At 38.8% G+C, this 13,299-nt stretch overlaps 1 pseudogene; it reads right to left on the reverse strand.

Annotated features, from left to right (window-relative positions):
• Window positions 1–4,178: 4,178 nt before the first annotated feature.
• LOC149175129 (uncharacterized) lies at window positions 4,179–5,284 on the reverse strand (annotated as a pseudogene).
• Window positions 5,285–13,299: the final 8,015 nt, after the last annotated feature.

A 13,299-nucleotide genomic window follows, 5' to 3' on the forward strand; every position in this document is an offset into this window, starting at 1 on the left:
CAAATAAATCAAGCTGCCAATCAATTGTTTGTAAGTTGTACTGTCCACCTTTTCCCCCCCTTCAAATTTTGAAAGTTTCATGTTTTGCTCCATGGGGGTGAGAACGGGCTTGCAATCTTGCATGCCAAATCGCTGAAGAACCTCTGCGGCATACTTACTCTGAGAAATGAAAATATGATGTGGACGTTGGAAGACTTCAACTCCAAGATAGTAGTGAAGTAATCCCAAATCTGTCATCTTAAAACCTGCATGTAACTCCTTTTTCACCTGTGCAATATGATCATCATGATTGCCAGTGATGATCAAATCATCTACATACATAACAAGAATTACCAGATATTTTCCCTGTTGTCACACATACAAAGTATCATCAGATTCACTTCGTTGAAAACCAACTTTCTTAAGGTATTCGTCCATCTTTGCATACCAAGCTCGGGGAGCTTGTTTTAATCCATATAAAGCCTTGATCAATTTGTAGACTTTATGTTCTTGTCCTTCAACTTCAAAACCTGGTGGTTGGGTCATATACACTTCCTCCTGTAAATCCCCGTTGAGAAAAGCACTTTTCACATCCATTTGATGAAATTTCCATCCTTTTTGAGCGGCCAATGCAAGTGTTAATCAGATGGTGTTCCATTTAGCTGTTGGAGCAAAAGTTTCTTCATAATCAATGCCTCCCTGCTGCGCAAAACCCTTTGCGACAAGTCGTGCTTTATACTTTTCAAGTTCACCCTTCTGATTATACTTAATTCTGTAAACCCATTTACAGCCTATGGGTTTAACATTTGCTGGGCAATCAACAAGTTTCCAAGTGTTGTTATCAATTACTGCTTGATATTCTTCAACCATAGCTTGTTGCCATTCTTTATGTTTTACTGCCTCTTTGTATGTGGAAGGTTCAGTAAAATCATTTGCTATCAAGGCAAAATTTCCTTCACTTCTATGTGCCCTTCGGGTGCCAGTTTTATTCTGTTCATCAGGCTTGACATATTTCAAAAGTTGAACTGCCCATTTTGGAAGTTGGTGGTCACTTGTTTGTGCTTCTGTAAAGTCCCCATCATTATAAATAGGATTAATATAAACTGATGTTCATCGTTCAGGTGAAGAATGTGGAGAATCACCGTCAGAAGAACTGCTGCTACTTGGAGATGCGGATGAACTGCTAGAAGACCCAGATGATGTTGTTGATGTAGATGGATTGGATGACTCATCTTCAGAGGAAGGAAAATCAAGTTCATACCAATTTGGTGAAGTTGGTTGACTTTGCATTTTTCCATTTCTTTTACTTCCCTTAGTTTCTAATTTGTGAAGAAGAATTTCAATTTCTTCAACACTCTTACTCTCTGTTTCATCAAAAATTACATCCCTGCTCACAATGAATTTTCCATTGGTCAAAAGACGATACCCTTTCTTCTCATCAGAATAGCCAATCATTGTGCATTTTAAACTTCTTGAGTCAAGCTTAGTTCGTTTTTCTTTCGGAACTAAGGCATAACACACTGAACCAAAAACTCTAAGATGTTTAACTCGAGGTTTGAAACCAAACCAAGATTCATAAGGTGTGATTCCGTCTTAAGAAGCAGTTGGAGATCTGTTTCTTAAGTAGACAGCTGTATGGATTGCTTCTGCCCAATATGTTGGACTTAACCTTTTGAAAGTTAACATGGATCTCGCCATGCCTAACAAAGTGCGATTCATTCTTTCGACTACTCCATTTTGCTGTGGAGTGTAAACATTAGTAAGATGTCGTCTGATGCCATTTTCACTGCAATAAGTTTTGAATTCATTTGAAGTGAATTCTCCCCCATTATTTGTCCTGAGAGTACCTATCTTTTCGTTGACTTCATTTTCAACAAGTTGGCAAAATTTTTTAAACTTATCAAATGCTTCTGACTTGTTCTTCAAAAAGTAAACCCAAGTCATTCTGCTAAAATCATCAATGAATAGTAAGAAATATTTGCATCCACCAAAGGAAGTTTGTAGTGGTCCACAAACATCACTGTGAACTACTTGTAGCCGCCTGTTTGCACGCCATGAACTTGTTGGAAAACTTTCTCGATTTTGTTTGCCATAAATGCAAGCTTCACATTTTGCATTTTCCCTTTTGAATGTGGGAAGTCCTTTAACCTTTCCTTGTTTCTGCAATTGAGAAAGACTCTCAAAATTCTAATGTCCATATCTTACATGCCATAGTCTTATAGGTGAAATACCTGTAGTCACTGCCCCTACAAAATCAGAATGCCTTGGAATAACTGTCCCTTTCATCCGTAACAGTTTTCCATCTTCATAACCTGTCATGACTGTTTTCAAGTTCTGTTTCACTGAATTAATCTTCACTAAACCATCTTCCATAATCACCTGATGTCCTGCTTATCGAATCGTGACTAAAGAGAGCAAATTTTTCTTGAAACTGGGTACATACCATACATTGGAAATCATTTTTTCTCCAATACCAGGGAGAAAAACTTTTACGACTCCTTTTCCATAAGGAGTATGTTTTGTATCATCAGCAAGAAAAATGGAATTAAGTTGGCAATCTTGAAAATTCCAGAAAAAATCACGTCGACAAGTCATGTGCTGAGTTGCCTCGGAATCCAAGATCCAGGCATCTTCATAGTCACTTCTAAGATGGGATGAAATTTGTGATGCTGGTGAGGAAGTAAAAACATATTCTGAGTTATCTTCATATTGATCATTTGCAAATTGTGTTGAATGCTGCTGAAACTTGGGAATTTTATTAAGTGATGTTCGACAATCTTCAGCATAATGGCCAACTTTGTTACATCTTCGACACACAATTTGACTTAAGTCTCTTCCTCTTCCTGAAGATTGTGCTCTGCCTCTGCTTTGACCTCTATTTTGAGATTGTCCTCTACCTTGATTATTATATCCTTGTCCTTGAAAATTGCCTCTTCCTTGGTTGTTTCCTCTACCTTGAAAATTATTTCTTCCTCCTCTGTTAAAATTGTTGCCTCTACTTTGGCTTCGACCTCGATTATGTGCTGCTTGATTCTGATTACATCTGCCTCTTCCTCGAGAACTAACTGCTGATGACTTACTGGTGCTGGCCTCTGTGAGAAAAACATCTTCACCAACTTTCTTCTTCTTCCCAAAAGTTTTATCATGTTGACTCAACATTTCACAAAGCTCATCAAACTTTAGTTTCTCTAATTTCCCAGTTACTTGTAGAGTCTCTAAAAATACGTATAGGAAGAAGGAAGCCCAGCAATTACAATTGTGACCATAAAGCTATCATCAATTGCGGGAAAACCAGCATTAATAATTTCTTGCCTGATATTCTTAAGTCTTGAGAGATATTCAAGAACATCACCGCCTTCAGTTAATTTTTGTTGCAACAATTTTAATTGTAGATCGACTTTATTTGATTCAGGCTTAGTATCAAAGAGGTCTTTAAAAGTTTTCAAAGCAGTCCATGTATCTAAAGCATTTTCTATATGGACATACATTTCATCATTCACAGACGATTTAATAAGAGCTAAGGCTTTAGCATTCTTGATTTCCCATTTTGCTAGTGCAGCTGCATCTGTGGGTTTATTTGGCTTAACATCTCCATCACATATTCCCTGCCATAATTCATTGTAAATGAGTGTGCTTTCGATGAGACGATGCCATGTTTTATAAGATTTGGTGCCTTCTAATTTGTCGGAATCAGAAAACAAATTAATCAACTTAGACATTTTAGCGTTGTAGCGTCGCACCAAGAATCAGAACAAAAATGACAAGATAGTCAACACAACACGCAAAAAACACGATCTATCAGGGCTTGGCCTTGAACCTTGAATAGTTGGCAAAACAGGAGACAATTGACTGAGCTTTGCACTTGGCTCTAGTCAATTTCTCAAATTTTTACAAGGCAACTTTCAAAATTTGACTTTTTACAATGGTGCTTTCGCACAATATGGTAAAAAATAAATTACCCCCTCTCAAAGTAAAATTACTTTGAGTTACAATCTCTCCGAAAACAAATTACAACTAAAGTCTCCTTATTACTCCAAAATTTACAATCCTTAACATTTACAAATATCCCTTATTACTCCACAAAACATAAACTCCAAAATTAAAAAATCATGAGATTTCTTCAAAATACAATATGCATTGTATTACAAAAAAAACTTTATGATCCAAGCTGACAGGCTTCACTCTGGCTTCTTCTGGCTTTACATTGACAGGCTAACAGGCTTCACTCTGGCTTCATAAATGGCTTCAATAATGGCTACAGTATCCCTCTTTAGTTGAGTATCTTCGCCCCTTAAGCCGATGTAATATATTTGGGTTGTTTCAGCTCCAAAATTTTCAAGAAAATGCAAAGTGAGACTTGCCACACCCTGAAATCGAGAATACTTTGTTTGATATTCAAGTTCTCCTTGAGTGTTTTCTGCCAATTCCCATTCCTGAACTGGTGTTATTTCTTGAGCATCTGAAAAATCAATGCCATCCCGATTTATGAACGCTTGCATTATTGAAGGACTCGTTCCTCCAATACCACCAATAACAGAAATATGTTTTATCTTTACATCAGACGTGAACGGTATAAAAAAGCAATTAGCTCTGGATCACCATCATTGCTCTCCAAAAACTCAGATGAATTATCCAAACGTTGTTCCCAGCTTTTGAAAATCGACTTTACACTTCCTACCATAGATTCATTTAATGCAGAAACATGGGGCGTGTCAATGTGCTTGTAAAGAGACCATTCGGAGCTGCAGTCGTGGTCAGTGAAGCGGTTATTTGAAATTGTGATCTGTGTAGATCCTCTCACAGTATCAATGCAGTCTTTTCCCACTATCTAATGTTCCTCGCTGCAAGACATCAAATAGTCCAAGGCCCTGCAACATGCATACTAGAATAATTTGTGCAAACAAAGGCCCACACGCTGCAGTGCAATTCTTAACTAAACATTATACATTAGTAATACAGTACAAGAGAGGCTGTTGGCTTAACTAAGTTTAAATAACCAGGCAGTCAAAATGGTAGCCCATTAACCTAGGGCACAAGAACAGTCTTGTATACCAACTTTGGCTTGGCCAACCACAAAATTTATCTCACTCAACCTAAAGAAATATATCTCTTTGACCAACAAAATTTATTTCATTTTAATTCACATCTCGACACTAGGATGGCATTTTTGACCCACTGTTTCCTGTCCAGCTTACAGAAACAAACATATCTTCAGGAGATTGTATTCCAATTAGTTGTTCTGCGTGTAGAGAAACCAGATGCAACAGACAATGTTCAATAATGGCAGAACCAACGACACCGCCATTGTGGACAACAATACAAGCAGAAACAACAATATCATGGCCGCTTCTATATCCAGTCGCGAGTTTCAGGCCAAACAGTGTTGAAGCGGAGCAGTAACAAAAATTCCAAAAAACAGGGGCAATTTTTGATAATACTAAAAAATGATTTTTAGATTTTAAAAATCTAAAATCAATGATAAAATTTATTTTCTTTTTTAAACAAAAACTGGACAATTTCCATACCAATCATTTGTTGGTCAATTGAATGGAGTTTTCCAGGACTTTGTTGAGCTGGAATATCCTCCTCACATCCAATGCAGCATTACTGGAGCTCTGATACCAAAATAATGGCAGAAGTGTCCTCAGACACGTAATTTTATTAATCAGAAAAAATAATTACATAATTGATTTTGCAAGAGTTTACACCCGAACAACCAAACACTCTTGCAATGAGCTATTTATAAGCTCCATGTCCTAACTACCTCTAATTATGGATCACTTATTAAATAACAAGTGTCCATTTACATTAAATGCTATTCAAACCAACTAGCTAACTAATATCCTAAAATAGAGCCTAAGATACGACACATTTGGAGAGTCATATCTTGTTACAACAATATACTAATTCTAATTGTCTCCATTAAATAATTAATCATTCTAGAATAATAATTATTAATTTAATTTCTTAAATTAATAATTATTTTATTTCAATTTTATAACCTATGATAATAAATTATTTTTGGATCATCTAACACTCTGGCTCTATCTGGCTCGATGTTGCCTTCAAGTCAGCTCAGCTTCTACTCTCTGTTCTCTGCTATTAGCTTCTTATGTCTCTGTGTGTGCCTATCCTCTGCTTCTATCAGTTCATGGCTTTAAAGCCAGTCTGTTCTTTGACTGCTCGTTTCCGCTTCCTGGCCTTCTGGTTTCCTTACCTCTGTCTGTTCGAATTCCTCTGCTCTGCGTCATCATCACTGGGTAACGCCTTGCAGGGAGGTGGCCACCTGTTTCCCAATGAACTGGGTGTCAGATTCCTTGAATCATTTTTGAATGGTCGTTAATTCCGTTTGCTTCAAGATCGCCCGCGAATCATGAATCGTTTGCCAACTCATCATCCACGTCAGACTTCAAATCCCCTGTCATCTTGCTTTTTGACCTGTCAAATCCAGTCAGTCATCGGGACGCATCTCCGCCGTTGATTTGGGCCCCCTAGATCCTACGGTTGTCCTTCATATCGGGCGGACAAGTCGCACGGTGTTTACCCGTCCGATGTGGGAAATTTTCTCTCTCATCCACCAGACGCGTGTCATTTGATGTGTGGCATCAGGCGAGACTCAGTCAAAACTACTTACCACCTCGAGGCCTTCCGATATCCTGTCGGTTTGGGAAATCTCATGCTACAGAACCGAAACAGTTACTTTTCCATTTTTTTTATAGCGATTTCGGGTCCGGGCGCTTCGGGGCTTTCCTTCACTGAGGGGGATGCCCTGCGATATCAGAAACCACCCCCGTTTCTTGATTTGGCCTTCGGTTTTGCCTGTTTGCGCTAGTGCGCTTTACCATGGGCCAACGGTCTGCGCGCTCGACCGAGGGTCCTCGTTGCTCTGCTCTAGCCACAACTGCCACTGTTTACGAGGATTCCTTCTGATAGCTTTGATTTTTCTAAGACTTGAATCTTTTAGCATAATTTGAAACAATCATGAAAACTTAGAGAGTTTTTAGGATCCAATTCGGATCATGGCCTTCCCACTGAAAAAGCTTTTGGGCCACCAAAAGTTGGTTTTCTTTCAAGCATCAATCAAGTGAGGGTATTGCTTCCTCGCTTGCTCAATTTCTATCCATTTTGCACTGCTTGGCTTTGAACCTTTGAGTTCGATCCTGAGGTACTCAACATTCCCTCTGCATGTAGTTCTTACCTTCCTGTCCAGAACTGTATCTTCCTTAAACTCATTAAGATATTCAGGTAACAGATCATCAATAGAAGGCGATTGAGTCTGCTCTTCGGGATCTTCGATTAATGAAGGTGCAAAAAGTCTCAAGCTGTATGCATTAACGACTGAGTAGATGTGCGTGTAATCTGGTAGATCAAGGTGAAAAGCATTCTCACCAATTTTCTCAAGTATCTTGAAAGGTCCATACCTTATTGGCTTCAGCTTCTTACCTTCACCTTGCATTCTGTCTTTGCTGATATACAGCCAGACTTGATCACCAACTTGGAAACTATGCTCCATCTGATGCTTGTCATGCCTTGCCTTGTACTTGGCTTGGCTCTTTTCCAGTTGTTCCTGTACTGCCTGGTGAATCTCTTGGATTTGTTCAATGAACTTGGTTTCCTTATCCACATCACTGTGTCCATCAACTGCTATGTTTTTACCAAAGAAAAAATCCAAGGCATACCTTGGTGTGAAACCAAAACAGGTCTCGAAAGGAGATCTCTGTGTAGAAGAATGTTTAGCTCGGTTGTAAGCATGTTGCACATAACATAAATGTTCATCCCAAAGTTTGGGATGCTTGCTGCAATAGCCTTTGAGCAACTGGATCACTGTCCTATTGACCACTTCTGTTTGGCCATCTGTTTGTGGGTGAAAAGTTGTGCTTTTCTTCAGCCTGGTGTCCATAAATTCGCACAAACTTGACCAAAATTTCCCAAAAAATTGGGTATCTTGATTAGATATTATGGAAGTGGGTAATCCGAAATGAACCCATACATGCTGAAAGAACAACTTTGCAGTTTGTTCAGCTGTAATCTGTTTGTTACAAGGTATTAAAATACACATTTTGTTGAACCTATCCACAACAACATATAAATAGTCATGACCTTTCCTAGATTTAGGCAGTCCTCCAACAAAGTCCATGGAAACACTTTCCCAAGGATGAGAAGGAACTGGTAGTGGAGTGTACAAGCCTATTTTTCTATTGTTGGGCTTGCTTTTAGCACACATGGTACACCCTCTTACATATCTAGAAACTATCTCATTCATTTTTTGCCAATAACAAAATCTTTGCAACTGTGCAACTGTTTTACTTACACCAAAGTGACCTGATATTAGAGAAGTTTGTGCTTCTCGAATTATCTTTACTCTTTCAGTTTGTGGAATGCATAGCTTCCCAAAATGATATAGAAGTTGGTCCTTAACATGATAATCCAATTCTTCTACTCGTTTTCCTTGACTTAAAGTTGCATATACATCTTTAAAATCTATATCTTGAGCATATTGTTCAATGTCGCTCTCATGCAATACTGAATTATGCTTAAGTATAGTAGATGCATTTATAATTGGTCTAGACAACATATCTGCAACTTTATTGTGTATGCCCTTTTTATATCTGATGACTAAATGAAACTGTTGTAGAAAACCCATCCATCTATAGTGTCTCGATTGCTGCAACTTAGTTTGGGAGTGTAGATATTGAAGTGTTTGATGATCAGTATGTATAACTGTCTCTTTCCCCATTAAGTAATGTTTCCACTTTTTCACACTCTGTACTAATGCATACAATTCTTTATCATATGTGGTATAGTTAACTACTACAGAATTAAATGTCTCAGAATGATAACATATGGGTTTACCATGCTGCATCAACACTGCTCCCATGGCATAGTCACTGGCATCTGTTTCAATCTCAAATGGTCTTTGAAGATAGGGCAGTGCTAATACTGGTGTTGTACTAATCTTTTCTTTCAAGGTGTCGAAGGCTTTCTGCTATTTTCCTCCCCACTGAAACACCTTGCTCAACCCTGTTGAATCATGTAAGGGAGCTGCAATTACGGAAAAGTTAGAAATAAACTTTCTCCAATATTGTGCTGCTCCTAAGAAGCTTCTAACTTCTGTCGTAGATTTGGATTTAGGCCAGTTTACAATGACTGCAACCTTAAAGGGGTATATCTTCAATTCACCACCCCCTACTATATGTCCCAAATAATTCAAAGATGTTTTGCAAAATTCACATTTTGAGAGTTTAACATAAAGATTTTCTCTTTTCAAAACATCTAGAGTCTGCTTAACATGCTTTAAATGTTCTTCCCACGTTTTGCTAAATATAAGAATGTCATCCAGATATACAATAACAAAATCATCAAGAAAAGGTTTGAGTACATCATTCATTACTCTCATGAAAGTAGCAGGAGCATTAGTTAAGCCGAAAGGCATAACCAGCCACTCATACAATCCCTGCTTTGTTTTGAAAGCAGTCTTCCATGCATCTTGCTCTACAACTCTGACCTGATGATAGCCACTATGCAAGTCTAACTTGGAAAAATAAACAGCTTCTTTCAACTGATCTAATAGATCATCTATGCGAGGAAGGGGATAACGATTTTTTATCGTTATCTTATTCAGTGCTTGGTAATCAATGCACATTCTCCACGAGCCATCTTTCTTTCTCACCAAAACAATTGGAGACCCACATGGTGATGTGCTAGGTCTGATGAACCCCTTCTCGAGCAGCTCCTGTACCTGCTTCTTGATTTTTGCATTCTCTAAAGCGGACAACCTATACATTCCGATGTTAGGCAATGGAGCATCTTGCTGCAAATTAATATCATGCACTATTTCCTTTCTGGGTGGCAGGCCTTTAGGTTCTTGAAACAATATATCATATTCTAAAACAACTTTTTCTAAATCAGCTTGTTATTTAGCATCACAACCCTCAAATACATTGGTTTTATCAGGTTTCTTTTCCTTTACAACCATCAGTAAAAATTGTTTGCATGAATTTACAATTCGTTTCATCTTCCCTGAGTTTATGAGAGTATAATTATTCTTGAGCTTATGAGCTCTTACAATATATTCGATTCCATCTTTAACGAGTAGATACTTGTTATCAGCTCTATAGAAAATAGTTTTTCTATCATACAAGTAAGGATTTCCTAAAACAATTCCACATATATCCAAAGGAACTATATCTAACTCAACCTCATCTACAAATGTTGACCCAAAAGAAAACTTAAGTTTACACCATCTAGTCACTTGTAGCTTTGCTTTATCACATAACCAACCTAATGGATATGGTTTCTTGTGAGGTGTGGTTAGTAATCCCAATTTCTTTACAATTGATTCAGAAATTAGAATTACTTGTGAGCCACTATCAAACAAAGTATCAATCTTTTGATGACTGGAAATAACTTGAATATGAAAAAGCTCATGTATTTTTCTCTCATTTTCTTCATTATCAGTAGATTGTGCAGAATTACTAGTAAATGCTTCAGAAATTTTACCTTTTATACCTGTGGTTGCGATTGTTGCTTCATCTCTTGATTCTGACCCAAAATCCTTTTGAATAGCTGCAACAGTCTTCTTCTTCTTGCCCTCGAACTTCTTAGGTTTCAACTCCAAATGCAAAATCCACCAGTGTTCATCATCATGCCCATCATTCTTACAATGACTGCATGAAGACTTGCTTTTCTGTACAGTGCTTGTCTTCCTCTCTTTCCATTTATGTTTTCTTTTCTCCTTATTTTTCCTTGCAGTGGGTTTGGATGATCCCCCAACTTCTGGGTTCCCATTCTTACCTCTAGCTTCGAGATGCGTAACCTAAACAGATACCTCATCTATGCTAGTGGGATTAAACATTAGGATAGTGTGCCTCATGTAGCTGTGTAGACCACCTATATACTTCAACAGAGTCTCAGGTGAGTCTAAAGAAATTCATAGAATCAAAGCTCTTTTCCTAAATTCTTGAGTGTAACCTTGTACACTTTGCCCTTTTAGTTGTCGAAGAGTTTGCCAGCTCATCATGGCTTGCTGCATGTAGGATAGTGGATAGAATTGCTTTTTAATTGCAGAAACAAATTCACTCCAGACAGAAAGAATCTTACCATGTTTCTTCATGTCAGCTTCTGTCCTGCCTTCCCACCATACCAAGGTAGTGCCTCCAAGGCATAGGCTGGCCAACTGAATCTTACTCTTCTCTGAGTCAATGCTCTGCACTCTGCAATAAACATCAATATGTCTGATCCAATTATCTAGGTTCTCTGCATTCAACTCTCCATCATATATTGATAAATCAAATTTAAGATCTAATTTAATCAAAGATGTCTTCTTTTTATTTTCAGGGCTATTAGGAGGCATGAGAAATTTTTCTTCTTTCCCTTTGCCTTTAGAGTGGTCATGGAGGAGAGATTCTTCTACTCCTTTGTCTTGTTTGGAGCTTGATGAATCTTCATCTCTATGTTTCTTAAAGTACCTATACATTTCCTCCACCATGGATCTCAAGGTCATAAACTATCCATGAACTGGGTGTCTGATTCCAAGGGATTTTCTTCTGACATTTTCCTCTTAGAATAGACTCTTCCAATTTCTGGGTTAGTTTCAGCCAATTCTCCTTCTCCTAATTTAAGCTTTGATCTAGTTAGCATTCAAAAACAAAATCCATCACAAGCTTGTCTAACCTTAGTAACCTAGAGCTCTGATACCACTTGATCTGGAATTTATCCAGGACAAAGAATTAAAGGTATTACAGACTCATGCGCATGGCTGTGCCTATGTTACTTATGCAACGGGTTGATTAGATTGCTAGAATACATAGACACTGAGGCAATCAGAGAAAACATAACAGTCAAACATGTAAACAAAACAAGTTTAATAAGGAGTTCACCCAATGCTCCTGGGCTACGTCTCCTGGTCCAGCCTTTCAGTGGTGGCCTCTCTATTATGTTTTCAAGCAGATTTTTACAATAGTGATCTCAATTCGAGACTCACTAAACAGAATGAAGTCAGTAGGAATGGAGTGCACAGACTCTCCTTACTGAAACTCGACCTTTGAGGGTCACAGTAGTATGACAGGCCTATGCCGAGGAGTTTGCTTGAACCTCTCAAGCCTTCAATGGAGTACACAGACTCTCTGACTCTCTCTGGCTCTATCTAGCTTGATGCTGCCTTCAGGTCAGCTCGGCTTCTACTCTCTGTTCTCTGCTATTAGCTTCTTGTGTCTCTTTGTGTGTCTGTCCTCTACTTCTATCAGTTCATGGCTTTAAAGCCAGTCTATTCTTTGACTGCTCGTTTCTGCTTCCCGGCCTTCTAGTTTCCTTACCTCTGTCCGTTTGAATTCCTCTGCTCTGCGTCATCATCACTGGGTAACACCTCGTAGGGAGGTGGCCACCTGTTTCCCAATGAACTGGGTGTTAGATTCCTTGAATCATTTTTGAATGGCCGTTAATTCTGTTTGCTTCAAGATCACCCGCGAATCATGAATCGTTTGCCAACTCATCATCCATGTCAAACTTCAAATCCCCTGTCATCTTGCTTTTTGACCTGTCAAATCCGATCAGTCATCGGGACGCATCTCCGCCATTGATCTAGGCCCCCCAGATCCTACGGTCGTCCTTCATATCGGGCGGACAAGTCACACAGTGTTTACCCATCCGATGCGGGTGGTTTTCTCTCTCATCTGCCGGATGCATGTCGCTCGATGTGTGGCATCGGGCGGGACTCAGTCAAAACTGCTTACCACCTCTCGGGCTTCCGATATCCTACCGCTTTGGGGAATCCCATGCTACGGAACTGAAACAGTTACTTTTCTGTTCTTTTTATAGCGATTTCAGGTTCTTGCACTTCAAGACTTTCCTTCACTGAGGGGGATGCCCTGCAATACGTGATTAGCGCTTTAGCGCTAATCGCGTATCAAAAACCACCCCTATTTCTTGATTTGGCCTCTGATTTTGCCAGTTTGCGCCAGTGTGTATTACCATGGGCCAATGGTCTACGCGCTCGACCGAGGGTCATTGTTGCTCCACTCTGGCCACAACTGCAACTGTTTACGAGGATTCCTTCTGATAGCTTTGATTTTTCTAAGACTTGAATCTTTTAGAATAATTTGAAACAGTCATGAAAACTTAGAGAGTTTTTAGGATCCAATTCGGATAAGGTTGCGACCATACCTTGGTTTCCTTATGATCCTTTCTACTGGATGGTTTCGCCCATTCCTAGGATCCATTTACATGATCATTCTCTGGATGGTTGCATCCATACCATGATTCATGTATTATTATTCAGAGTTTTCAGTGATGTACATGTATCTATGCTTGCATGCAAGTTTT

This window comes from Pinus tabuliformis, chromosome 4_1 (assembly GCF_031772625.1).
Source record: "Pinus tabuliformis cultivar Carrire ecotype Pingquan chromosome 4_1, CPIR1, whole genome shotgun sequence".
NCBI lineage: Eukaryota > Viridiplantae > Streptophyta > Pinopsida > Pinales > Pinaceae > Pinus > Pinus tabuliformis.